The following is a 27,793-nucleotide window of genomic DNA, read 5'->3' as shown; positions in this document are numbered from 1 at the left end:
CTGCAGCGCCTGGCCTCTTCTTTTGGGGGGAGAGCTGCCCGAGGCCTGCCCCCCGCCGCCGGAACCAGCGGTCTGCAGCGCCGAGCACCCGGAGCGCCCAGCAGTGCTGGGCGGAGCGCCGAGCCAGCAGCCTGCCGCCTCGGTGCCGCGCAGAGCACCCAGCAGCACCCCCGAACCAGTGGCCTGGCCCCTCCGTGGAGGCCTTAAGGTACAAGACATCCCCTGAAAATAAGACACCGTGTGTTTTTTTGAGTAAAAAAAGTTATAAGACGGTGTCTTAAAAAAGGGGAAACACGGTACTCTACAAGCCTTGTTCCAATCATGGAGCATGCTGTGAAAATGTAACAGGGATTTCAGTGCATATATTACGATTATAGGATGGGGAGTGGAAGGAAGGGGTACATTTATTTCCTTTCCTTAATGAAACTAACAGCAGTCCTCCTTGAAATTAAATTACTCATTTTCCAGGAGCGAACCCACGGTATGTACATATCAAATGTCATTAATTCTACTTAAATCTTCGTTATAGATCCGCTGGACTTTGACCTTAATGCTCTGCTTAGCTCCCTGGCAGGCAGACAGAACAACAAAACTAAAAGCCTGAAATGTGAGCGTCCAAAATCCTATTTCGGTGATAGCTGTAGTAGCGCCAGAGAACTAGAGGAGAGGAGTTTAAACAGGAGAGGAGAATCTAACGACAGGCACGCCTTGTTTTATTGCGCTTTACTTTAATGCGCTCCACAGATATGGCTGCTTAGGACGGCGTGGGTTCAGCTGGCTTTTTCACCTCCTGCTCCTGCAGCTTAATAGAGGTTTTCAACCTTTTTGAGTCCTGGGCTCTCTTGACCAATTCCACTCTTTCTGCAGCACCCCTGTGGGTGCCCAGTTACGTCTGCAGAACCAGCATCCCCTCACCCCTTTTCGGACACCCTCCTTTGTGCACTGTTCCCTCAACCCCCCACTCCTCTCCCCTCTCCTTGGGAGTCCTCTGGGGCAGACGCCGCCACCGCCTCTGGTTCTCTGAGCTGCCTCCTGCCCCCCAAAAGAGGTGCCTCTTGCCTGGCCAGCCCCAGAGGCAGCATTTGCCTGGGGAGCTTGTAGCCAGGGCTGCTGCAAGCCTTTGGGAGGCAGAGACATGAGAGGGCATCAGAGGAGGTGGAGAAGGTAATAATAATAATAATAATAATAATAATTTTTATTTATACCCCGCCCTTCCCAGTCAAGACCGGGCTCAGGGCGGCTAACAACAAATAATATCAACACAAATATAAAAGAAACAATTCAGTTAAAACACAGATTAATACAATGTTAAAATTCAAATAAAAAATAAAAAATCTACGAATAAGAAAACCATTATAAAATAAAACCTTAGGGGAGGGTAACCGTGGGGTCAGACTGCGTCAGTCCGAAGGCCAAACGGAACAGCTCTGTCTTGCAGGCCCTACGAAAAGATGACAAATCCCGCAGGGCCCTAGTCTCCTGGGACAGAGCGTTCCACCAGGTCGGGGCCAGTACTGAGAAGGCCCTGGTCCTGGTCGAGGCCAGCCTAGCCACCTTGTGACTCGGGATCTCCAATATGTTATGATTTGTGGACCGTAATGTCCTCTGTGGGTCATACCGGGAGAGGCGGTCCCGTAAGAGGGACAGAGGCCAGTGTTGCCCGCGGCACCCCTGGCCATCATTCAAGGCATCTCAGGGTGCCATGGCCCACCGGTTGCAAACCACTGGACTACAGCATAGTGAAAACATAACTTTCATATGCGCTGGGAAACCCACAAACTTGTGCGACTCGTTTTATTGTGATATTAGCTTTATTGCGGTGGTCTGGAACCAAACCCACAGCACCTCTGAGGTATCTCTGTGTTTATGGTCTAAATGCTCCGCGCAGCATTTGACCAGCCTAAAAAGATTGGGTCCGTTGCCGAGAGAAATATTCTCAAAGCATGAACATTATGGGAAGAGCAAAGGAAATAATCGCGGACAGGTTTGATACATCAGCCAATTACTTAAAAACAGATTAGAAAGGTATTACAGTGGTACCTCGACTTAGGAACGACTCGACAACCGAATTTTTCGACTTACGAATGGGGCTAATGGCCATGAGCTTATGAATGTCTCCACATCCCAAGCAAACCATGGCGGTTTTAGATAGGGATTTTTCAACTTACGAATTTTTAGGTGGGGTTGCTTCAACTTACGAATTTTTCCGTTTCCAATGCATTCCTATGGGAAATCGTGTTTCCAATGGCGTTTTTCGACTTACGAATTTTTCGATCTACGAAGGTGCCTTCGGAACGGATTAAATTTGTAAGTCGAGGCACCACTGTATTAGAATAAGACTGTGTCACTAACTAATAACAATGATAATAATGATGATAAGCAGCAACAGCAATAATGAATTGTTTGTATTCATTTTTATTATCCCCAAGAAACTCTGGGTACCATATTTAACTCATTCCCCTGTTATCCTCCCAACAGCTCTGAGATCAATTAGGCAGAGAGAATGATTGTCCCTGATCAGCTTTGTGGTTGAATGACAGCTTGAACCTTTTGTCTTGGTGCTAGTCTTACATTCTAGGCCAGGCATCCCCAACCTGTGGCCCTCCAGATGTTTTGGCCTACTGTTTGATTGATTGTGTGACTGCGGAAATGGATAAAAGCCCCCCCCCCCATCCAAACAATGACTATCATCTGTGCAAATAAGATTTTTTTAAAAAAAATCTCTTATATATTTTATAGTACAGTGCATTGATTATTGCTTTCATTTTATGGATCAATGGTCTCGATAGTAAAATTCATGTTAAATTGCTGTTTTAGGGGTTATTTTCAAAAGTCTGGTACAGATTAATCCATTTTGCATTACTTTCCATGGGAAAGTGTGCCTTGGTTTTGGAACACTTTGGTTTTGGAATGGACTTCTGGAACGGATTAAGTTTGAGAACCAAGGTACCACCATACAATGACAGCCCTTTCTAGTCTGTTGTCAAATTTAGGAGAAATTGTTTCTAGTTGCTTGCACAGATTTGACCCAGTCATATGTCTTGTCACAAGCCCAGCCATGCCATAGTGGAAGTATATTTTCTCACATTAGTTTGTGTCTTCCAGTTCTCATTTGTGGTCATTGATTGTTTTTTATGAGGTGTTTCCTTGTTCTGCACATTTTACTATTAATGGATGTTTGCCAGTTAAACAAGTGTCCGTATCATCCAGATTTTGCATTTATTTTTCCTACTTTAACAGGATAATAGGAGGAAATGTTTAGATATGGTTTCTCATGGGACAGTTTAAGAGCAGTGCTGTTGTGTGGAGGAGCAAAGCGTCTTTTTCTACTCAATCCCTGTTTTTTTCTGATTATGGCGGTTCTTTGCAATTCATATACCTGGAATTACTAAGGAAAATCGGGTTGTTTTTCAATTTCCTCATCATTTAGTTATGGAAAACATAATTGGCATGTATTTTCATAAGCAATTCAAAACTCATGGGTGCTCTTAAGTATTTCCAAGAATTAAGCAAATTATTTTCGGTGTGTCAGATCAGCTTCACAAGTAATTGAACAGATATATCAGAAATCAAAATCAGTAGAGGAAGATTTTGGGAGAAATTAGACTCATTGTAGCCAGAACACTGATACTGATGTTATAAGTTCCTGTTGGAGTTCCCACATCATTTCTCTTCTCCTTAAAGTGCATTGTTTGCAGTATGCAGCAATTTGCCCTAACTGGACATCAGTTCACAAATACTGTATTAATTGAAGGGTGTTTGCTGTTTAGAATCTAACTTGCCAGGTGCTCTAATTAACTAATTGTCCAGAAATCCAACTCTGCTCCTTCTCATCTGAAATATTCAGTTCTGCATACTGTATAGGTCACATCTAAAAATTGGTACTGGGCCTTAACAATTTGAAATGCATTTTCTGTGCTGCTTTACAAGTACTTGCAAACTATTTTTTGTTCTGTATATTTATTAAATTCTGTGTGCATGTGCATTAAACATTTTCCTGTATTTTAATATTGTTTGCATGTCCTCCATGGTGCAGACTCTTGCACAAATCCTGAATACATGGCAATATATTCACCAGGTGGGGAACAGAGCCGCAGTTTTGTTGCATCACATTTCTTTCTCACTCTGTAATCGAGTATGAACTTGCATATATTAACATGGATTTCTGGCAATCCTTGATAACTAGCTTAAAATGGTGAGCAGTCTTGCGAATGCCCGGTAGGTTTCTCTCTCTTTGCTTGCTGCATTGTTGATTTCCCCTCCTGGAGGTGAATACAATGTTAAGGATTCATTTGAATTCTAGACATGTAGTTCCATGTCATGGAGCCAGGATCCTTCCCCAAGGGAAAAGGTGAAAGTGCTTCCCATCACTCACCTCCCCTGCCAATGATTAGCGACTGACATTGACTACTTCCAGTGGGAGTCCCAAGGAATCATTTTCAGCCAGAAAGAGTGTAATTGTGATACAGATCCTGGGAGGGGGGACGACGACAAACTGACAGAATGAAGACCAATTAAACTCTTTATTCCCTTCCCTACAGGAATACAGTGAGTCCCATAATAAACCACCCTCTGATCTTCACGGTGAGTAGTTTTATGGTTACTTCCCTATGTCAGATGTAGCCTGCAATCCTAGGTACACTTCTGCGCTGAACTCGATGAGACTTAATTCCGAGTTAAAAAAAGAGAGCGCATAGGATTATGCCATCGGCCTGTGATCCTAGATACGGTCACTTGTAAGAAATGCCCCTTGAACTCCACGAGGCCTGCTACCAGGTAAAAATGTACTTTGGATTGGCGAGACCCAATGAGCGTACAGTTACTGTATTTACTTTTAAAATTATTGATGGCTCGCCAGATCTTGCATCATAATATATGAAAAGTGGAAGCAAAGTGCTGTCGCCCTTACGGATTCACTGTGTGTTTTCACCTTCCTTTCCCAGTGTTGGAATTGTTTTGTTTTAAAGAAAGTAATATTGATCTCAAATCCAGTTTAGGCTGCATGGGATTTAAAAATGCGGCCGGCTTTAGAATGCTGTCATTCTTCTCTCAAAGGACTTTCCACTTGACAGCAAATCTCTCACCGTTGCCTAGAACCATGGAAGGCGGGTTTTTTTTTTTGCTTCAGACTGTGTAAACAATAGTGTGAGACTCTGCAGTTTCTTACTGTACCAGAAACTGAAGGCATTGGTTATTTGTGAATTCTGCTTGAGCAGAGCAATTGCAAGAATCTGTTCCTTTTTCTGAAGAACCAAATGAAGCTTTGGAAGCAGGCAGCCATATGCAAATCAAGGATACAAGGTTCAGTGCATTCCAGCACATTTAAGAGTCCTGGTGTGACTTTCTTTGCTCTCTTGAACTACAATAAACAAACAAACAAACAAAAGCATTAGTTTTAACAAACTTGTAATCCCATACACACCTACCTGGGAGGAGCCTCATTGAACACAGTGGGGTTTACTTATAAATAAACATGCATAGGTTTTCACGGTCTGCTCAAGCATGGAAAAACGTGCCTACTAATTTGATACGGCCAAAAAAAAAGTCTTGCAAAACAGCTGAGTTTATTATTTTTTTAAATAGATTTTTATTGGTTTCTTTCTTTAAAAACGTTAGCACACAACATGTTTACAGGGAAAAAAACATTCTACATACAAAAGAATCATTTACAGTAGAAAAGTAGAAAAAAAGAAAAAAAGGCACAAAAAACAAGACAAAAACAAAAAACAATTAAACAATCTTTTACGTCTTCTCTATATTGACTTCCAATTTTCCTTTCTGTAACTTACAAACACTAACCTTACCATATTGCACAATTCTTATTCTATTTACATTATTATCTTTCCTTTAACTTCAATTTGGGTTCAATTATGTTCTGCCATTTGGATTTTGGATATCTTAATATAATAATCAAAAATCCTCCATTCCTTTTTTTATTTTGTTTGCCCTCTAAACAGCTGAGTTTACATGGATTGCATTTTCAATTACAAAGATTCTTCAGAACCAGGTTAAGATGTGTTTGTTACTTGGTCTGCATACATTTTTAAAAAGAAGGTGTTTCCTTCCTAGTGTTTTTATCCTTCATTCGTCAGTGATCTTATCCTCCTTTTTATTCAGTAAAGCACTGAAGAATCTGTGTCAGTGTAAACCACAAACTGTGACTAGAGGGAGGGTTTGAACTGAGCAACCCTGTACTTGCATTATGCTGGGTCTATAGATAAGCACAGGGACGCGGGTGGCGCTGTGGTCTAAACCGCTGAGCCTCTTGGGCTTGTCGATCAGAAGGTTGGCGGTTCGAATCCCCCCAACGAGGTGATCTCCCGTTGCTCTGCCCCAGCTCCTGCCAACCTAGCAGTTCAAAAGCGCGCCAGTGCAGGTAGATAAATAGGTACCGCTGCGGCGGGAAGGTAAATGGCGTTTCTGTGCGCTCTGGTTTCTGTCACAGTGTTCCGTTGTGCCAGAAGTGGTTTAGTCTTGCTGGCCGCATGACCCGGAAAGCTGTCTGTGTATAAACACCGGCTCCCTTGGCATGAGAAGCAAAATGAGCACCGCAACCCAGCCTTTGACTGGACTTAACCACCCAGGGGTCCCTTACCTTACCATAGATAAGCCATTGCTACACTGGCAGAATGGCTGCTGAATCCATAGCTGCCAAGTCTCCCGTATTCCCTGGGAAATCCCCGTTTTTCCAGCTGTTCCTAGCTGAAAAAACGGATTTTTTTGTTTCCCCCCGGTTTATTCTGGCGCAGCGGCCATTTTGGAACTGGGCAAAGCAGCATCAAAAGTCACTTCTGAGCATGCTCCGCCCAGTTCCAAAATGGCGGCAGCGCTACTTCTGGTCTGCTACTTCCGCCCGGTCCCTTATTTCTCTGACAGCAACTTGGCAGGTATGTGAATCCTATCCCTGGACTGGAGCGGGGAAACATCCGAGAAGAAAATACAAAACCAGAAAAACAATAGATATGCCTCCAACATCCCTGGAAGAACCATTACAATTCACACACGGCCCACATGTAGAGGCAGCGAATGATTTGTATCAATTGAGACATGCTCCTAGCAGGGCTACTTGCATCACAGCACATGAAACATTGGCTGCTTTAAGGGCCCCGGTGGCATAGACGGTCTCCAGGCATCATGACAGGCCGGAGTTTGAATCCCCTTTCTCACGCACAACCGTTGTGTTAGGAACCCAGCACACACAACATACACTGGACACACACTCCTTTTGCAATGGGTTCAAGATCTAACCCAGGGAGGGAAAGACACTGTTTCTGAGCAGCCAAGGAGCAGACGGGGCCAGGCCAGACAACAAGGGCAGCCACAGTAGCCTCCAGTGGCTCACTGCACAGAGTGTGGGCTTGGCAAGCAGGACAAGAATTTGAGTCCCTTCAGGGGCGAGGGAAGAACATGCCCCTCGCAGATGCCTGGAAAAAGATGTTTCAACAGGGACAAAAGCAGGATGCCCCTGGAACTTGAACTCACAATACAGGCAGCAGTTGGATATGCTGTTCTCTTGCTTGAGCACCCACAAAATTTCCCAGGAAGGGGCTCAGCACCCACACATTTCAGTTCCAGGGCCGGGCATGCTGCATGGCACCCTGGGCAGCCACGGTCTCGGGGCCAAGCTGGCACTCCTGCATTTCTTTTTCACTTTGTTCCAGTCTGACACCCAACTCTTGGTGTCAGGTGGACAGAAGCCACAGGAGGAGCCCTAGTCCAGTGGAACTCTTCCAGCTTTTTTAAAAGCAGGCGTTCCCTGGTTCCAGGCAAACATCCTGGAACAGCAGGGCTTTCTGTAGGGTGTGTGTGTGTTGGGTTTAAGAAGAGACATGGGGGGGGGGATTTTGAAAGTATTGAGAAGGTACACCTTCAAAAGCCTCCCCCCCAATGTTTCTCCTTCCTGCATTGCGGGGGGGTTGGACTTGATGACCCTTGGGGGTCCCTGCCAACTCTGTGATTCTGTCCTTCCAAGCATGGAGGTGTAAAGGAGAAGTAGGGAGTTGAAGGAGATGTGCAGGGGCATTTGAACATGTGCTCCCACCCAACCATCAGTTGTGGGGCAGGAGCTCGCTTTGTTGAAACATAGAAGCAACCAGCAGCCTCACACACAAAATTGGGATTCCTGGAGGGCCATGCTTGTTTTTCAAGCCAGAGGTTTCCCCACCCCTGCTGTAGGACTTAAGAGCCCCTTCAGCTGGCTGAACTTGAGAATAGGACTTCTCCCCAAAATGCAGTGGCATTGAAAAAATAAATAAATTGTCAGATGATGTCTTTAATCCAAAACGGAAAAAAGATGTTATGAATAAAATCTTAATCATAAATAACTTTTCCCCATGTATCAGGACATAAATGGGTTGTTGTTTTTTAATGGAGAAAGGTTTATAGGAACATGTGAAAGGTTTTTAGGTTCTATCCCTGTATTAGGCAATTATTATTATTAATGACTGTCAATCCGTCCCCCCCCCCCTCCAGCCTGTGTAGCATGCTTTGAGTAGCAAGAGCCAGTGTGGTGTAGTGGTTAAGAGCAGTAGACTCGTAATCTGGGGAACCGGGTTCGTGTCTCTGCTCCTCCACATGCAGCTCCACATGCAGCTAGTCACACTTCTCTGAAGTCTCTCTCAGCCCCACTCACCTCACAGAGTGTTTGCTGTGGGGGAGGAAGGGAAAGGAGAATGTTAGCCGCTTGGAGACTCCTTTGGGTAGTGATAAAGCGGGATATCAAATCCAAACTCTTCTTCTTCTCTTCTATCATGTGGGTCTGGGGGAAGTGTTTCTATTGGTTTATGTGGCAGCTCATGCAGAGCTTGCAGATAAATACTGAGTAACCAGTGTGAGCCTTTCTATTTTTAAGCGTGTTAATTTTAGTACACCTTAGTTTATATGTGGATGGTTGAAATGTATCTCTAGCAGCGGGGCTAAGCCTGTGCAGCGATGAAACTGACTACAGGTAGAACGACATATAAAAATAAAACGTCATCCTTTTGGGGATGAGGGGAATAGAGTATTCTAACGAAAACCATTTTCAGAAATATAACCCACCGTTCTGCATAATTTTGTTTCTGGAAACACTGTGACTTACTATGATCTAAGTGTGGTGTCTTTAAAAATAAATAAAGCTCTGTGCGTTTAACAGCTGCGTGGCAGGCAGAACTTTATTCGGAAATGCCGTGAGGAAGAAACATTCATTAACTTAAATTCTGTCTTGATCAATGGCATTTGTGTGTGTGTGTGTGACTTCCCCATCTCTTGCAGATTTCCTTACGAAGCCCTAGCAGCCCTCAGCTTGATTTTAAATCAATCCAAGCTGACTATAATTCAGTTAAGACATTTGGGCTCTTCTTTGGCTATGTGACATTTGCTGTCAGTGCAAATGACCAAAAAAGAAGAGCCGCCGTTTGTGACACTTGCACTCCCCAGCCCTTGTGCAGAATTGTATGCCAGTTAAAAACTGGAATACTTAGCTCTTCGATGAGACTATATTTGATTAGGTCAAGGTATTCGGGCTCAACTGTGGCTCACTAATATTCGTGTGATCATTAGGCTGTAGGCGATGCAAACCCTGTTCACTTCCCACATGTATTGAAAGCTTGCGGGCAGGGGAGTAAGTTTTTGCCTGCTGGTCCTGACAACCGCTTGTTCAGTAGAAGGTGTGAGAGGGCTCTGTGGACATATAGCTATATGTGCAGAGGTTCTTCTGCATGCTTTGGAATCTGCATGCTCAGGCGTACTGAGAGCACACACTCCTATAATTGATTTTATGCCTGCTGCAAATGTGGAAAGGTTGGGGTCCAGTGGTTGTGATCCTACTTCTGCCTCTGCGTATTAACTTGTTTAACAACAACAACAACCACCACCTCTGGGCGGTTAATTCCAGTCAAAGGTGACTATGGGGTTGCGGTGCTTATCTCACTTTTCAGGCTGAGGGAGCCGGCATTTGTCCATAGACAGCTTTCCGGGCCATGTGGCCAGCATGACTAAACCGCTTTTGGTGCAACAGGACACCTTGATGGAAGCCAGAGCGCATGGAAATGCCGTTTACTTCCCCGCTGCAGTGGTACCTCTTTATCTACTTGCACTGGAGTGCTTTTGAACTGCTAGGTTGGCAGGAGCTGGGACAGAGCAACGGGAGCTCATTCCATCATGGGGATTCGAACCGCTGACCTTCTGATCGGCAAACTCAGGGGGCTCAGTGGTTTAGACCACAGTACCACCCATGTCCCTTTGTTTAATATGCACATACTGTACTCTAACCTCAGCTACGAAATAAATCTTGGGTGGAGGGGTAAAATAGGGCAAAACGTGGAAGCAATGCATTTGTGAATTATGAAGCATCTGTGCAGAAGGTGAGCAAGGTACACCCCTTAGTTCAGAATGTGTGTTTTGTTTTTTGCTCAGGTGCCTTGCAACAGTAGCATTACAAGGGGGATATGAGTAAGGGGGACTAACAGGAAATAAGTCATTTTCCTGTCTGCTTCTCTTGTGAAAGCAAATGTCTCTGTCCTTTATTGTATTGCTTAGTCACACAATATTACCTGTCCAGAGGGATGAATTGTTTTGATTTAAGAGGCTGGTATCCTGAGGGTTGGTAATGCCTGTGGGCATGCAGTCGACTCGATAGCTCATGGCTTTCATGAATAGAGAGAAGTTGATTTTCACCCCAACACCCTGCCCCCAAGTAATTTTAAATGAATCCCTGTCTCTCGTGATGAATGCCTCATGCAGCTGTTCCATCTTTCTGCCTGAAAGCCATGAATATAGTTGAAAACTGCAGGCTTCAGCATGTGACCTAATCCTTTGGAGATGCAGACATTTTATAATCCCTTTGAAAGTCTTTAGAATTTGAGTTATAGCACTTGTGCTAGGGTGATAATTTATATATATGGGAGCACCTTGTTAGAGAAAACGAACGTAACACCTTGTTACCTTTCCCATTGCAATACTTTTTTTCTTTAACAAATGGGATGCAAAGACAGGATTAATCTCTTCAGGAAAATATTGAACATGTACATCGGGGGTCAGCAAACTTTTTCAGCACTGGGCCAGTCCTCTGTCCCTCAAACCTTTTGGGGGGCTGGACTATATTTTGAAAAATGAAGAACGAATTCCTATGCCACACAAATAACTCAGAGATGCATTTTAAATAAAAGCACACATTCTACTCTTGTAAAAACACGCCAATTCCCGGACCGTTGGCAGGCCGGATTGAGGAGGCAGTTGGGCCGGATCCGGCCCCTGGCCCTTAGTTTGCCTACCCACCCATGATGTGCATCATTTTAGAAGAATGTTTAAGTTGCTACATGTGGCTTTGTAGGGAAGCTAGGGTGCTGGTGGCATGTTCATCAACAGCAATATAGGCACTTCTGTGTAACGTTCACCTGCACAGAGAATAGTGTGGATTTTTACCCCCAGTATAGAGATTAATTCCGTGTTAGAAGCAAACACCCAAATTCATACACTGAGTCTGCAGTAGAGTTGGAGGATGAGTTAAGTGTCCTAGGTTCAGATCCAGCTCTGAAGGTGAGCTTTGATTTTTAATCCCCCACCTTATGCTAAAAATAGGATAAACTGCCCTTACCTGCAAGCTGGCTGAGTGAGTCATAGGGGATTCCAGTGTGAGCTAAGGGATAGCCCCTTAAGTCTCTCTGACTTATTTTTGGCCTATATAGTTCGTGAAAACAACAAAAATATACAAATATTTTTTGGGGGGGAATCAAACAACAGATAAAACAAGCTATGTATCCTGTAAAATTTGCATTGGCTGCCTACATTTTAATGTAAAGATGTACTTGAGTTGATTCTGTTCATTAATATTGGATTAGTGTGTATATATATTTTTTCTGTGATTGATGTGACCATGATGGTAGAAACACCAATAAACCGTGACAGTTACTAGCAGTGGTGGCCCTAAGTATTTTTCACTTGTTGGATTTTCTAAGCGTCCTGTAAGTCAGGGAGAAAAATGTAAATTTAATTCTTCCACCCGGGGGGGGGGGAATAATATTTTCAGCAGTCTAAATGGGCCAGACAGCTTGCTCACTGGGTATTTTATTATGTAGACAGAGTAGCCATTGTTCTTCCCACGATGCCTGTGTTTGCTTCAGTCTATATCAAATAATGCTCCCAAGAAGCGTTGTGAAAGTAGTGATTCCCCTTTGAAAGAATCCCCAAACGTTGGCGGATTATTCTATCATTTGGTTTAAACAGGACCAGATGGGCTTGTAAAGCACAGCATGCCAAAGCAAGATCCAATAGTACATGCTGGCTTTGATTATGAAAATGGCTTGTAAAATACTACTCCCATTGTCATCTGGTCACGTTAGCTTCCATAAGTGCAGGCAAGGAAGCAGCTAAGATCTGGATTGCATTTTATTTAGCTTCTCCTTAGAAAGCAATGAGATTTAAAAACAAAACAAAAACAGTACTGTCTAAATTAACACTGGCCTCCTGAGATATTTTTCCAAGCCAGGAGTAAGGAACTCAACCCAATGGGTTTATCTGGAAGCAAAATCCCATTTGATTTTACTGGTTCTGCTTTCCAGTAACATAGCTGTGATTCCCCCCACCATTTACTTGTAGGTAGATTCCATGCTGGGAATCAGGATATCAAACATTGGTTTTAATAACTTGATTCTAGCAGGCATTGCTCTGAGGCCAAACATCAGGGGTTGCCTTCCTTTTTGGACGAGTGGGCACATTTTGAATTTCGATAAGAGTTCTGGAGGCACCAGTCACAAAATTTCTGCCATGGAAGGGACGTGCATGACACAAAATTGCAGAGACAACTACCCCAACAACTTTATGCTTACTGTGGGAAGTCAGCAGTGTCCTGCTAGTCCTACGTAAAAAAGGTAAACAACCCCTGGACGGTTAAGTCCAGTCAAGGGTGACTATGGGGTTGCGGTGCTCATCTCGCTTTCAGGCTGAGGGAGCCGGCATTTGTCCACAGACAGCTTTCCGGGTCATGACTAAACCGCTTTTGGCGCAACAGGACACCGTGACGGAAACCAGAGCGCATGGAAACACCGTTTACGTTCCTGCCGCAGCGATACCTATTTATCTAGTTGCACTGGTGTGCTTTTGAACTGCTAGGTTAGCAGGAGCTGGGACACTGTCATGGGGATTTGAACTACTGACCTTCCAATCAGCAAGCCCAAGAGGCTCAGTGGTTTAGACCCATGTCCTGAAAAAACAAGCACACAATCACTGATAGGTCCTCCCACCATTGTGAGGCTCAAAGCAATGAAGATGATGCCTCCTCAGCTGTTGCCATTGGCTGTGGGTTTCTTGTGATGTCATAAAAGCACTTGGCAACTGAGTGGATATCAAGGGAGACCAAGGGGAAAGCCCTTTTTTATTTCCAGCAGGACACACCTGGTGATGGATGTGACATTCAGCACTGCCCAGGTTTCTTCCACTTGGAGGAGGCAATCCTCTGGCAGTGGGATGCTAGGGAGTGATAATAAGGCAAGGTTTTTTTTGCTTGAAGGCTGCTGGTATCTGTGGTTGGAAGCTGGTGGACGTCTCATGATGGACCTAGCAGTAGCTTCTGGCACAATGGGACACCGTGACGGAAACCAGAGCATACGGAAACACCGTTTAGCTTCCTGCCACAGTGGTGCCTATTTATCTACTTGCATTGGCGTGCTTTAGAACTGCTAGGTTGGCAGGAGCTGGGACTGAACAACAGGAGCTCACATGGTCAAGGGAATTTGAATCACCGACCCAAGAGGCTCAGTGTTTTAGACCACAGCGCCAACTGCATCCCTTCTGCTGGTCCTATTGAGAATATCACACATACACACTGTGAAATGCTGTTGCTGTCTTAACAATAGAAGGGAGCAAAATATGCAAGGTAGCCACACCAATCTCATGTCTGAAAAATTGCTTAGAAGGTACCTGCATATTTTCATTTTTTTAAAGAGAGCTAGATACGTCAAAAAGAAATAAAGCTCAGAGTCTAGAAGTATTCACAGGTGTTATGTACAGTATCTGGTGCCGCAAACAGTCTTCCAGGTTGAGATCACAGCTCCTTGCGCTGCGTCCTAAAATCTAGCACCAGTGCAATGAATTTGTGCAGGGCACATAGATGAAAGTACCGTATTTAATGTTGCCTAAGACTGGTGTTGCTCTGTGATGCCTTCATCACTTCCCCTGCTGACGTCTCTCTGTTCGGACTGCAAGTAGTTTTGACTGGCAATCAAGGCTTTTCCCTCTTAGGCCTGGGAAACTTGAGAAGCTTTCATTCAGAGCAGTTGGGCAATCTGTGGACCAAGAGTTGCACGTGGCCCTCAGCCGAATCTCGTGTGCCTGGGGGAAACTGAGGAAGGGAAGTGGCTTAAAGGAGAGCCGAAACAGAAGGACTAGGAGGCGGAGGGAAGCTTTCTGAAAGGGCAGAAAGTGGAGGCCTCGGGCAAGAGCAGGGCAAGGAAAGGGTGGAAAAAACTTGTTTGTGATTCTGGTCCATGCACTACCATAATGACAGGTTACCCTTGAAGTAGGTGGCCTTAGAGAGAAATACAGTTCCCCACCTCTTCTTGGGGGGCTGTTTTGAGGAAGCTTGCATGAGTGGTTCTTGAGGAGTTCTTGGAATTAAAATATGAGAAGACCTGATGTTGGGGCAATAAATGCTGTTGCCTGCTTTCCTTGGAAATAAAGAGGGTCTGAACAGTGTAGCTCACTTAAAAGGAAGTTGCTTTCAAGTGCCATCAATGCAAATAGGAGGGGAATGCTCTCTGAGTTAGGCCATTTATAGGGAGAAACTCTGCCATGAGTGCTGTTTTTTGTGGAAAGGCAGGATGTAAATTGGTGTGAAACATACAAACATTTTTCTTCCTATTGCTTGCATGCTTTTCCTGTTAGACTTTCAGCCTTCCTGTTAGAACATTGGCACTGAAAGAGAAAGAATATATGGTGTGAGTCAAATTGATTTGCTTCTAAAGCAACAACGTTCAGCTATTGCTTTGCTGCTAAGAGGTTTTTATAGAGAGTAAAAAAATGTCTCTTCCTTCTGCCTCCAGTTTTGTTTTGTTTTTTAATTTGCAAAACAAGTACAAACTATATGCTACAAATAGTCTCTGGCTGATTTCACACAAAGACTGTCAGGCTTCTACTAGGGAAACCTGGGTTCAGACGCCATCTGGACCTTGAATTTCATTGAGTGGCCTTTGGAGCAGGGATAATCGGTGTGCCTCCTGAGTTTTCAACTCACATGAGAAGTAGTAGTATGTCTCTCTAGTACCTTTACTTGTGCAGATATAAGGGAAAACATATAGGTGCCCTATTACCAATTGCATACTAAAAATGTACCAGTAAACCTGTCTTTGTATTCTGGCTGTTCTTCAGTTACTGCCCCTCGCTGCAACACTTATCTGAATGGGAACTTTATATTTTTCCTTGAGCTCTTTGGCTGAAGGTTTGGGATCAAAATGAAACAAACGGATGAAAAGTCATGTTGAGAAAAGTTCTACAGCACTTTGTAGGAAAGGCTGGGATTCAGCTAGTGAGTCCTGTCAGCTTCTGCTTGTGTGACGAGCCCCTGCACACCCCACCCTGAATTTGGCCGGAGGGGTGAGGAAATCTCTGGAACAGGAGGAGGAATATGGCGATATTGTTCCATGTGCTATCGATCACCTTGCATGATGTTGAATTCCCCTCAAAAGTCTTATTTGTGATAGTGTATGTCTAGAGTAGTTTACAGAAGGGTCAAAACAACAGAAATGTGAATGGGGAGAAACAAAGTTGAAATGCGCTAAACAAAAACAGCAGCATAAATAGCAGTATTAACATTGCATCTAAAATAAAAATGTATTTGCCTGGTGCTGAGGGCAATAAAGCAGGTGCTATAGATGAACCTCACTGGGGAGGGCATTCCACAACTGGGGTGCTACCACTGAGAAGCCCCTCACTTCTCAGGGTAGCCACTGACTTTACCTTGGAATGCAGGAAGAGAATATTTTAATGGAAGGGAAGTATATACAGGCAAACCTTGGACGTCGAACACCCTGGCTCCCGAAGAAATCGGCTCTGGAACGATCGAAAGCCGAACGTGTTTCTGTTTCAAATGTTCTTTTGGAAGCTGAACGTCCGATTCAGCTTCCGTGGCTTCCGATTGGCTGCAGGAGTTTCCTGCGGTCAATCAGAAGCCGCGCTTTGGTTTCTGAACATTTTGGAAGTCGAACGGACTTCTGGAACGGATTCCCGTTCGACTTCCAAGGTATGGCTGTATGGAGAAAAGTGGTTCTTCAGTTATCCTGGTCCTAGGCTGTCAAGGGCTTTAAACATAAAAGCCAACATTTTGAAAGCAATGCAGTTTACATTTTATAGGTAATAGCATGCAGTCCATCAGTACTGAATGCAGTTTCTAGATTACCAACATCTCCAAGGCACACTGCAGGTTACCAGAGGGTGGATAACTGAGACCAAGTCACCTTTCTTAAGCTCTGCAGAGCTTACAGTCTACCTTCAGAATGGAATCTACATACAGTATTAGGACACATGCCATCTTCAGGCTTCTTTGTAATTCTCACACGTGACAAATATTACCATCACATTCCTATTCTTATCACCGTCGCCTTTGCTTTTCACAATTTTAGTGTGGGAGGGATTCCTGTGCAATGCGTTATCAGCGCTGAACAAACAAATATTGTTTCTCCTTTCTAAAGAAATCTGGCAGTGCCCTGATGCTGGATCATATCCTGTGTAAGCTTGTGATGCATATAAAACCAGACCAGTGATGGCGAACCTATGACATGCGTGTCAGACGTGACACGCAGAGCCCTCGCTGCTGGCACACGCCCCATCGGCCCATTCGCGCTGTTGCTGTTGTTGTTGTTGTTGTTGTTGTTGTTGTTGTTGTTTTCCCCCCATTTTTTCTCCCGCTCCTCCTACAGCTTGTCTCAGCTGTTAAAACCCGGATCCTTTTTTTGTTGTTGTTGCTGGTAGCCAGAGGTTGGTTTTTTAACCCTTTCTGTGCTGTTTTTTTCTGGCGCATTGGCAGACTATAATTGGGTGTAACAGTGTTTGTTTTTTAACCCGTTCTGTGCTGGGGTTTTTGGCGCTTTGGCAGACTATGTCTGTGCTGCGTGTCAGTTCCAGCGAATGTATTATTCGTCATTTATTTCTGTTCTCTGCCCCCCCCCCCAAAGGTGCAGCAGCTTTGGGGCATTCCCCCCAAAAAGCAAAGCAACTTTTGCACCCCCCCAAAAAAAACCTCCAAAACTTTGGTCAGCAGCTCCCCCCATAAAGCTCAACAACTCTGGGCACTTTGTGATAAATAAGGGGTTTTTGGTTTGGTTTGGTTAAATAATTAGTTTTTGGTTTATTAAATACAGTTATATATTACAATTATTCATTTTTGTTATTTAAACTATAAATATCGTGACATTATGGTTTTTTCTCTCGAAATGACACACCACCCGAGTTATGCTCGGTTTTTTTGGCGAATTTTGACACACCAAGCTCAAATGTTGCCCATCACTGAACCAGACTATAATTTGAAGTTACATACATTAGAAAGCCCTGGGCTCACACGTTCCTTCTAACACCTTTTCCTCCCTGAAAGTTTAGCGCCTTTGCCCTTAGAGCTGAATTATTAAACTGTGGTCCATCTGTACCAGAATCCCAAACCGTGGTTTTTTATGGTGCTTGCAATTCTGCCTTGGAGGGTGAGCGCAAACTCATTTGCTCATTTGGATGTAAGGACAAATGTTGGTTTGTGATAAACGGGAATTTGCTGAGCGAATCTGTGTGCTGGGCAGGGACAGAGGGGAGTGTGACAGCCAGAGGCGCTTGGTCATTTAACACCAAAACCATCAAAAAAAGGGGGGGGGAGCAAAAACCCTTGCTCAGATCCCTTCCAGTATCTGAAGGAAATGTGGATTTTTACTGGCAGAGAGGGGGGGGTTAAACTGTACAATAACACGTACAAAATGGAAGACAAAGAAAAGGTGCTCTAATATTTATCTGAGGCTGACATCCCTTTTAAACTGACATTCTGTTGTAACAGAGCCTTTATAATTTTCCAGTCAGTAATTTCTGAAGCTAGCACTTTAAAGCTTCCACTCATGCCGTCCTGACCTGCTGTTCTAATGGAGAGTGGTTTTCAACAGTTTTTAAAAATGTGTAATTTCCCTCTAGGTTGAACTCGTCTGCTTTTAATTTGCAACCTTTTAATCTAATTATCTGTCAGCCTGCTGGCATCAGCTGTGCTCTCCCCGTACGGATTTTAAAAAGGTCATGATCAGCGTTCTTAATTTCATATAGAGTGGATTTCTAAGATCCTAGTGGCATTTCTTTGTTGAGTCATATTCCCCATTTACTGCTGTTGTTGAACAATAGGAATTAATGCTCAGCAATTTTTGTTGCTGGAAAGCTTATATTATTCATCTTACTTGTGAAATGATTCTTCTTTATGGTAGAGCTTTGGGATTAATCTCATGTAAAGCTGGTACTCTCCAGAAAACCAGAAAATTAAGTTAGTAGATATAGAAATGGTTTGCACTGCAGTTAAAATGTGATCCTGAAATTCCCCTTTGTGCATTTTTAAATAACACTGGTTGGCACTGCAGGCCTGTGATTATTTCCAAGGAAAGGGGTTTAGTGCTGGAATGGGGAACAGATGGGTCTCCAGATGCTACCAGACTCTCATCATTCCTGACCATTGGACTTTACCTCTCGATAGCATACTGAATGCCTCAGGTTCCCAATCCCTGGTTTAGCAGATAGGTGTTACTCTGTTTAGGATTGCACATGAGAAGCTCAGACCTGTGTAAGTGCCTGCAGATGGCTTCTCTTAAACCAGCAGGCATTTTGTGTGATCCTATACCTTGGTTCTCAAACATCTTGGTACTCAACAACAACTTGCAGCCCAAATACTGCAAACCCGAAAGTAAGTGCTCCAGTTTGCGGGCCTTTTTCAGAAGCCGAACATGCTCTGTTTTGAATGTTACGCTTCCGTTTTGAGTGCCACACTTCAGTTTTGAGTGTTATGCTCAGGTCTGTCTGTTTTTGCTATTTATTTTGTGTTTTTGTGGCTCTTTTTGTGACTTTCTGGAACCCAGTTCGGCTACTGATTGATTAATTGTGCGACTGCAGTACATTGTTTATTGCTTTCATTTCATGAATCAATGGTCTTGTTAGATAAGTAGAATTCATGTTAAATTGCTGTTTTAAAGAAAATAAAAAAAATCCTTCAGTAGCACCTTAAAGACCAACTAAGTTTTTATTTTGGTATGAGCTTTCGTGTGCATGCACACTTCATCAGATACACTGAAACAGAAGTAACCAGACCCTTATGTATATTCAGAGGGTGGGGGTGATGGGAATGGGTGATGGGCTGATAGGAGTGGTAAACCTGTTGATGACTGTTAATGACTGCAATTGGTCTTGCGGGGCAGGGGGGGGGAAAGCAAGGGCTGAGGTGCTAAGGAAAGCTTGATCATGTATAATGAGATAAGAATCCTATGACTCTGTTCATACCAGGTGGCTCCATGGTTTTAAGCTCAGCAACTTCTCTTTCCAGTCTGTTTCTGAAATTTTTCTGTAATAAAACAGCTGCTTTGAGATCTTGTATAGAATGTCCTGGGAGATTGAAGTGTTCTCCTACTGGTTTCTCTGTTTTGTGATTCCTGGTGTCAGATTTATGTTCATTTATCCTTTGGCGTAGGGTTTGGCCTGTTTGTCCAATTTCTTTTATATCAGTTTGTCCTGTTTTTTTGTTTGTTTGTTTCGACTCAGACCAACACGGCTACCTACCTGCTGTTTTAAAGGTAAAGGTACCCCTGTTTTTAAAAGTCTGGAATGGATTAATCCATTTTGCATTACTTTCTATGGGAAAGTGCATCTTGGTTTTGGAACGCTTTGGTTTTGGAGCAGACTTCCGGAATGGATTAAGTTTGAGAACCAAGAACCACTGTATAGGAAATCTCTGAAAGTAATTACAGGGCCATGCAACTTTTTCTGTTGGCACACATAAGGCTGAGACAATGCTTCTTACTCTCTAAAATGTCTGCCATTGTTTCATGATTCTGGCAAAAAAGAAAGAAAGTCAGAGGCATAATTAGCATGGCTAATCAAATAGGAAAACAATGACAGAATGAACTTAAGCTTGTCATTTACGTCAGAAGGTGGGAAAATACCTGTCACAGTGGCCGGAGTGGACTACTTCAGAGTAACGACGCTACGCAGCTCTGCATTTTATTCTTTTATTGGTGCTGCGTATTTACAGTGCTCAAGTCATTACTATTTACACGGAGCGATGTTGTCAGTCGGTTTCAGAACCTCCTAATGGCTTTTGGCGCGTCTTTCTCCAACACAAAAGCTTTGGCAGACCCATCCTCTTGCCCCTCCTCTTCCTGCGTAATTCTGGAGTTGGAGGGATGGGTCTTCCCCCCTTACTTGCCCCTTCCTGTCCCACCTGGGACCCTGGCTCCTCTACCTTGCCTGAGCCTCGGACACGACTTCCTGCTTCCCCACTGGAATCGGAACTCTCCCTGCTTTCCCCTTTGCTCGGGGACGGGCTTGAACTCAGGAGGGGAGGGACTTCGCGATATCCCCTGTCCCTCACATCCACCCCCCTCCCAAGCTCTCCTTCACCCCTCCCCAGGCCCCCCCCATGTGTCGGTGACGACTGGAAGCCTAAAAACTCGGTGCTCTCCGAGCCCGTTGGTGTGAACACCTCCCCCCAGTCCTGCGAGCCCCCCCCTTCCGCCTGGGAGGACGGGAATCCCAAAAAGTCCGTGGCGTCAGAGCTGGTGGGGGTAAAAATGTTTTGCCAATCTGCTCCTTCCTCTGACTGGGTGGATCTTGGCGACACCCATACCTCATCCTCTGGTTCCTCAAACTCCGCTTCCCAGCGCCATGGTGAGCTGTTCTCCCGTGCCTCCTCCTCCTCCCCCTCCCTTTCCATGTGCCAGGGCTTGGGTCTGTGGGGAAAGAGGGCGTGAAATTCTTCCACCAAGAATTCCTCCTGTATCTGAGTGGCGGGAACCCATTCATTCTGGGACGGTGGAGCATCCTCCCATGCCATGAGGTACTCCAGGCCCCCCACCCCCCACCTTGAATCCAGGATGGCCGTGGCCTCATTGAGTTGCTCCCTGCTTTCCCTCTCCCCCCCTCCCTCGGGGGTTTGTTCGCTGTCTCTGAGCCTGCTGCTTTCCCTGTACGGCGACAGCAGCGATCTATGAAACACTGGATGCACCCTCATGTCCTCTGGCAGTGCCAGCCTGTATGCCACCGGGTTGACCTGTTGCGTGACCGTGAAGGGGCCCAGCCATTTGGGTGCCAGCTTTTTGCACCTCCCTCTGGTGGGAAGGCCCTCCGAGGACAACCACACCTTGTCCCCCACCCTGATGACCTCCCCTTGTCGCCTGTGGCGATCTGCCCCCTTTTTGTACGCTTCCTTGGCCCTCTCCAAGTGTTCTCTGAGCTGCTGGTGCACCGTCTCCAGTTCCTCTGCCCAATCCTCAGCCTGTGGGCCCTCCTCCTCCTCCTCCCTCTCCCTCTCTGGGAAAGATCTGAGATCGCGCCCGTAATTGGCCTTAAAGGGCGACACCCCTGTGGAGACGTGCACTGCATTGTTGTAGGCAAATTCTGCTAGTGGCAAGCGATCCACCCAGTCCGTTTGCCGCTGGCTGACGTAGCATCTCAGGTACTGCTGCAGAATGGCGTTGACCCTCTCCGCTTGTCCGTTGGTCTGCGGGTGTCTAGCCGTCGACAAGCTGACCTCCACCTGCAGGAGGTTCATGAGCCGCCGCCAGAACCTGGAAACAAATTGGCGGCCACGATCCGAAATAACCCTTAAAGGTAATCCATGCAGTCTGAAAATGTGATCAACAAACAGTTTGGCTGTCTCTTCTGCCGAGACTGCCCTGGCACACGGTATAAAGTGACACATTTTGGACATGAGGTCCACCACCACCAACACTGCAGTCTTACCCCTGGACGAAGGCAGATCTGTGATGAAGTCCATGGACACCACTTCCCACGGCCTGTGTGGTGTGGCTAAGGGCTCCAGCAACCCTGGTGGCGCTGCTCTGACCACCTTCGCCCGCTGGCAGGTGGTACAGCCCCTTACATAGTCTCGAACATCTTCCCTCACCCCTGGCCACCAGAAGTGTCTCATGACTAGGTGAGTGGTCTTGTCCCTTCCAAAATGCCCCGCTGTAGGGTTGTCGTGCATCTGCTTGAGGACCGTACGTCGAAGCTGGGTGGTGGGTAGGTACAGCGCACCCTTGTAGAAAAGCAGCCCTCTGCGTTCTGCAAAGTCTTTTGCCTGCTCCCTCCCCCCTCTCAGTTCTCTGAAGATGCGGTTGGCAAATTCATCCGCTGCCGTCAGTGCTGTGAGTTCTGCCTCGCTCACCACTGCTGCTCCGCAGGACCATGCCGACGGGGGGAAAATGTGCCTTGGGGCTGGTGGCGCCTCCTCCTCCATGTACTCTGGCTTGCGGGAGAGGGCATCCGCCCTGACATTCTGCTCTCCTGGGATGTAGTGTATGGAGAAGTTGAAGTTCGAGAAGAACTCCGCCCACCGTATCTGCCGCTGGTTGAGCACCCTGGCAGTTCTCCAGAACTCCAGGTTCTTGTGGTCTGTGCACACCTGGATGGGGTGCTTGGCGCCCACCAGGAAGTGTCTCCAGTGCTGGAACGCCGCGTGGATCGCAAGAAGTTCCCGATCAAAAACTGTGTAGTTTCGCTCGGGCTGGGTCAACTTCCTGGAGAAGAAGGCACAGGGTCTCCACTCTCTGTTGGCGTCCAGTTGCAACAAAATGGCGCCCACAGCCTTATCAGAAGCATCTGTTTCAATGCGTAGGGGCGCGTCCTGAACCACGTGGAACAGGTTCTGGTCTGAGGCGAACACCCTCTTGAGGCTTTCGAACGCTGCTTGCGCCTCTGGTGTCCACCTGAACTTCTGCTTGCCTCTCAGGCAGTCAGTGATGGGAGCCGTAACTCGAGAGAAGTTCTTGATGAACTTCCTGTAGAAGTTGGCAAAGCCTAGTAGGCGTTGGGCATCTTTGCGCGTCCTGGGGCTGTGCCAGTCCAGGATGGTCTGCACCTTGTCCTTGTCCATTGCCAGCCCCTTGTCTGACAGCTTGTAGCCCAGGAAGTCCACCTCCTTGGTGTGAAACTTGCACTTCTCCAGCTTCACATACAGGTGGTTCTCCTTCAGGCGCTGTAACACCTCCCTGACGTCCTTCACGTGCTGCACTGGGTCGTTGGAGTAAATAAGGATGTCATCCAGAAAGACCAAGCATTTCCTGAAGAGTAGGGACCCCAGGACGTGGTGCATGAAGGCCTGGAAGCATGCTGAGCCCCCTTGCAACCCGAAGGGCATCACCAGATATTCAAAAGAGCCCAGAGGCGTGAACATCGTGGTTTTCCACTCATCGCCTTCCCGGATCCTGATCAAGTTGTACGCCCCCCTCAGGTCTAGCTTGGTGAAAATCTTGCCTCTGCGTGCCGCTGTCAGGAGATCATCCACTCTGGGCATGGGGAAAGCCACTGGCTCTGTCACCGAATTCAGCCGTCTAAAATCCACCACAAGACGGCGCTGTTGCGTGTCTTTCTTGTCCACCCAGAAGACCGGGCTGCCCCCTGCTGCCTTGCTTTCTCTGATGAACCCCCGCTTGAGGTTCTTGTCGATAAAAGCGCGCAGATCCTCCAGTTCCTGATCTGACATGGCGTACAGCTTGGCTGGGGGTATAGTTGCCCCAGGCACCAGGTTGATCTGGCAGTCAAAAGGCCTGTGTGGGGGCAGGTGGTCGGACTCCGCTTCACTGAAGACCTCCTGCAGGTCCCAGTATGGTTTGGGTATCGCCTCACCCCCTTTGACGTGCATGGTGGCCACCGTGGCTATCGGAGGCCCCTCCCCTGGTTGGTGCTGCATGCAATGTTCCAGGCAAAAGTCCGATCCAAAAGTGATGCATCTCTGATGCCAACTTATGGAGGGGTCGTGGCGCGCCAGCCAGCTCATGCCCAAAACGATTGGGGGGTCTGAGATGGTGGTGACGTTGAATGCCAGTGTCTCTGAGTGCCTTCCAACCGTCATTCTCATGGGGGGGGTTTGATGAGTGATGGCCCCTCCCAGCAGCTCTCTGCCGTCAATGGTTGCCACGTGCAGAGGAAAATCCAGCTGCAGAAGCTGGATCTGGTGCTCTTCTGCAAAGTTTCTCGAGAAGAAGTTGGCTGAGGCACCACTGTCAATTAGGGCGAGGACCGTCAATGGATAGCCATTTGGGAGCGTGAGCGTCACTTCTAGAACCACTCCTGCTCTGGGAGGGGTGGGCTGGCTCTGCTCCTCTCTGTGCGGGTGGGTGGGCTGGGGCTGTTGTCTGCTGACTGTGCCTGGCTGCCGCCCCTTGTCTCCTGCAGCCAGGCTTTCCCGTTTCCCTGCTGTGGTGCTGCGTCAGTGGGGGAGGGCACAACCGTTCCCGCCTTTCCTTGCCACTCCCTGCGATGTGGGCAGTCTCTGACGAGATGCTGGGGGGAGTTGCAGAGAAAGCAATTCCCACCCCTTCCCTCCTTGCGTCTTGGCGCCGCTGGGGTTTGAAAAGCCCGCGCGCGCGCGCTATCAATCTGCATGGGTTCCTGGTCCTGACTGGCCCCAGGCGTGGCTTGAAAGGGTTGTTGAGGGAGTGGCTTCTCCTGCGACCGTGGGAACCAAGCCCGCTTTGCGCGCGTTGCTTGCTTGTCGCTCCATCTGGATTCCTGCCTCACCCCCACCGCCAGAGCCGCTTTGCTCAGTTGATCCATATTACTGGGCTTTGGACCTCTCGAGAGCTCATCCTTCACCTCCTCATGCAACCCCAAGTAAAACGCCGCTTGCATTGGGGCAGACTCCAGATCCCACCCCAATCTGTGCACCAGCATGGTGAATTTCGCCCAATACGCGCGAACTGTCATATTTCCTTGGCGTAAATTATGAAGTTCCTCCTTAGTCTGGTCCATATGACTATCGGACGAATACATCGTTTTCAAACCTTCTAGAAATAGTTTGACATTCTTCATGCAAGGATTCCTTGTTGCAATTAACGGTCTTAGCCACTCCCTGGCCGCCCCTGTAAGGTGCTCCACAATAAACGCTACTCTGTGCTCATCATCAGGGAACTCATCGTGGTGCAGCTCAAGAGCATACACAATCTCAGTCTCAAAGCCCTGAAACTCCTTCGGGTCTCCATTGAACTTGCTTACTAGGGTCCCGGCTCTCCTTCCTGGCAGCACTTGGACTTGGGGTGCCCCTCCCGCCTTGTTTTTCTCTGCATCCAGCTTGTTTTGGAGGTCTACCGCCACCGCCCTTAAATGCTGCTCTTTTTCCTGGAGCTCTCTCACCTGTTCCGCAAGTTGTAGCCGGTCGTCCTGGACCTTCTTAGTCTCCTCTTTAGCTGCCTGCAATTCTCCCTGCGCCTGCAGCGACAGCTGTTGCAGTTCTAGCTGGGCTTGCTCAGCGATCTGCCGCCACTTCTCCGCCTCTGACACGCTCATCCCGGCAACTCCAAAGTAGCCCAAAAATGATTAGGAGGTTGCTGTCACAGTGGCCGGAGTGGACTACTTCAGAGTAACGACGCTACGCAGCTCTGCATTTTATTCTTTTATTGGTGCTGCGTATTTACAGTGCTCAAGTCATTACTATTTACACGGAGCGATGTTGTCAGTCGGTTTCAGAACCTCCTAATGGCTTTTGGCGCGTCTTTCTCCAACACAAAAGCTTTGGCAGACCCATCCTCTTGCCCCTCCTCTTCCTGCGTAATTCTGGAGTTGGAGGGATGGGTCTTCCCCCCTTACTTGCCCCTTCCTGTCCCACCTGGGACCCTGGCTCCTCTACCTTGCCTGAGCCTCGGACACGACTTCCTGCTTCCCCACTGGAATCGGAACTCTCCCTGCTTTCCCCTTTGCTCGGGGACGGGCTTGAACTCAGGAGGGGAGGGACTTCGCGATATCCCCTGTCCCTCACAATACCCGTTAAAGTGAGTCCTCTTTACGCCAAGAAATGTGTTTTGTGTCCCTTAATAAGTTTGAATAGGTTGAACTGTATATTTGAACTATGGAGAAGAAATACTTAAAAACAACAACCCTCTTTTGCATAGCTAAAATGGTCAAATGTTTAGAACCCTAATAATGCATTCTGAAGGATATACATACATACATACATACATACATACATACATACATACATACATACATTTATATCCTGCCTTTCCTCCAAGAAACTTAGTTTCCCCCCTCCCCATTTATCCTGAAAACAATCCTGTGAGATACAGTAAGTTGGGCTATGAGACAGTGACTGGCCCAAGATTTAAACATGTGGCGATGCTCTGCTTTTGCAACACACTGGGTTGAGTCGAGTCGCAGTGCTGGCGAAATGGCCAAGGGGGATAGTGCAGATCACCTTTAGGTAGCAATAGCCAGAAGCACAAGCCTACAGTGGTCTCCATTTTGGGAGAAGACTTTAGAGAATGATAGTTCTTGCAGGAAGATCTAGGACTTGCCTAGATGTCTACAGGGGATGTCTCCTGTTTGTACTATCATTGCTTAGTTATATCAGTTGACCAGCTACATTTCCCCTCTCCCACTCTTCTAACAAAATGTTTTAGAGTTCAAGCAGAGAGTCTCCAACGAGGAAGGGCTGTAGGTCAATAGTAAAACATCTGCTTTGCATGCAAAAGGTGTCAGGATCAATTCCTAGGTGCCTCCAGGTAGGATTTTGAGAAACCCTGGAGAGCTGCTGCCAATCATGGTAGAAAATACAGTGATACCTTGGTTTACAACCATAATCCGTTCTGGAGGTCCAGTTGTAAACCAAAACAGGCTGTAACCCAAGGCACGCTTTCGCCAATGGGGCCTCCAACAACAACAGCAGCAGCAACAACAACAATGGGTTGTAATCCAAAAAATTGGGACAAACACTTCAGGGTTTGATGCGGTTGTAGCTTAATCCAAAACTGTTGCAAACCAAGGTACCACTGTGCTGAGGTGAATGGACCATTGTTCTGACTTGGTATGAGGACTCTTCCTATAGTTCCTTATTTTCTGTGACACTTGATGCTAATGCTTGCTCCACAAACCTTGCAAATTACACCTCTACAGAGCAAGGGCATCTTCTAGGCAGCCACACCAATCTGAATATAGCCAACACACACCACAACCTGACTATTGATCTCAGAAGTTGGTTGAGACAGACCAGAGCTTGTATGACAGTTAACATCCAAGTCCCGTTCGTCGTGCAGAGCACCTTGTCTCGAACTGTAGCCACACAGACCTGGCCTCACCCTGCAGCAGGTGATCTTGCCTTCTGTAGTTCGGTGGTAGAGTATGCAAGCGCTCCCAGAGTCAGTTCCTGGCATCTCCCTCTAGGACTGGGAAGGGTCCCTGTCTGAATGCCAGAGAGTTGCTTCCAGGCATCGTAGACACTACAGAGCAAGATGGACCATTGGTCTGACAAGGCAGCTTCCTTTTATTTTCTTCAACCCATGACCACCTCACCTGCCTGCCTTCAAAGAACGTCACCTGCCTCATTCCCGTTTGCGACTTGGCACTAGAACTGGACTTCCAGTTGTGCATCATCTTGGAGCTTGGCCAAGGCCCGACATGTTCTCGTTCTCTCTCTCTCTCTCTTTGCATTATTTAGCTTGCTTCTTCCTAGCAGTCGCTTCCTTTTCTGAGACCCCGAGAGCTCTCCTGTATGCTAGTACTTGCTCATGACACACAAACCATTGCAGAGCTCCTTTCTGTCTTGAGAAATTAGTCCCGTGGAATCTTTTCACAAAACATACGTGCAAAGCTTGTCATTGCCACTTTGGAC

The 27,793-nt window shown here is 46.5% G+C and overlaps 1 protein-coding gene across 7 annotated transcripts in view; it reads left to right on the top strand.

Annotated features, from left to right (window-relative positions):
- SEMA4D (semaphorin 4D) overlaps positions 1-27,793 on the top strand; it is a 144,940-nt gene that overhangs the window by 12,974 nt on the left and 104,173 nt on the right. For 6 of the 7 annotated variants that reach the window (XM_035099543.2, XM_035099542.2, XM_035099536.2 and 3 more), the window contains one exon: positions 4,542-4,584. The exons of the other annotated variant lie outside the window; for it this stretch is intronic. The gene's annotated coding sequence lies outside the window, so the exon portion shown is untranslated. The remainder of the gene's footprint in view (positions 1-4,541; positions 4,585-27,793) is intronic. 7 annotated transcript variants of the gene reach the window in all.

This window comes from Zootoca vivipara, chromosome 11 (assembly GCF_963506605.1).
Source record: "Zootoca vivipara chromosome 11, rZooViv1.1, whole genome shotgun sequence".
NCBI lineage: Eukaryota > Metazoa > Chordata > Lepidosauria > Squamata > Lacertidae > Zootoca > Zootoca vivipara.
The sequence above is the reverse complement of the archived record's forward strand: the minus strand, read 5'-3'. Positions and strand labels throughout refer to the sequence as shown.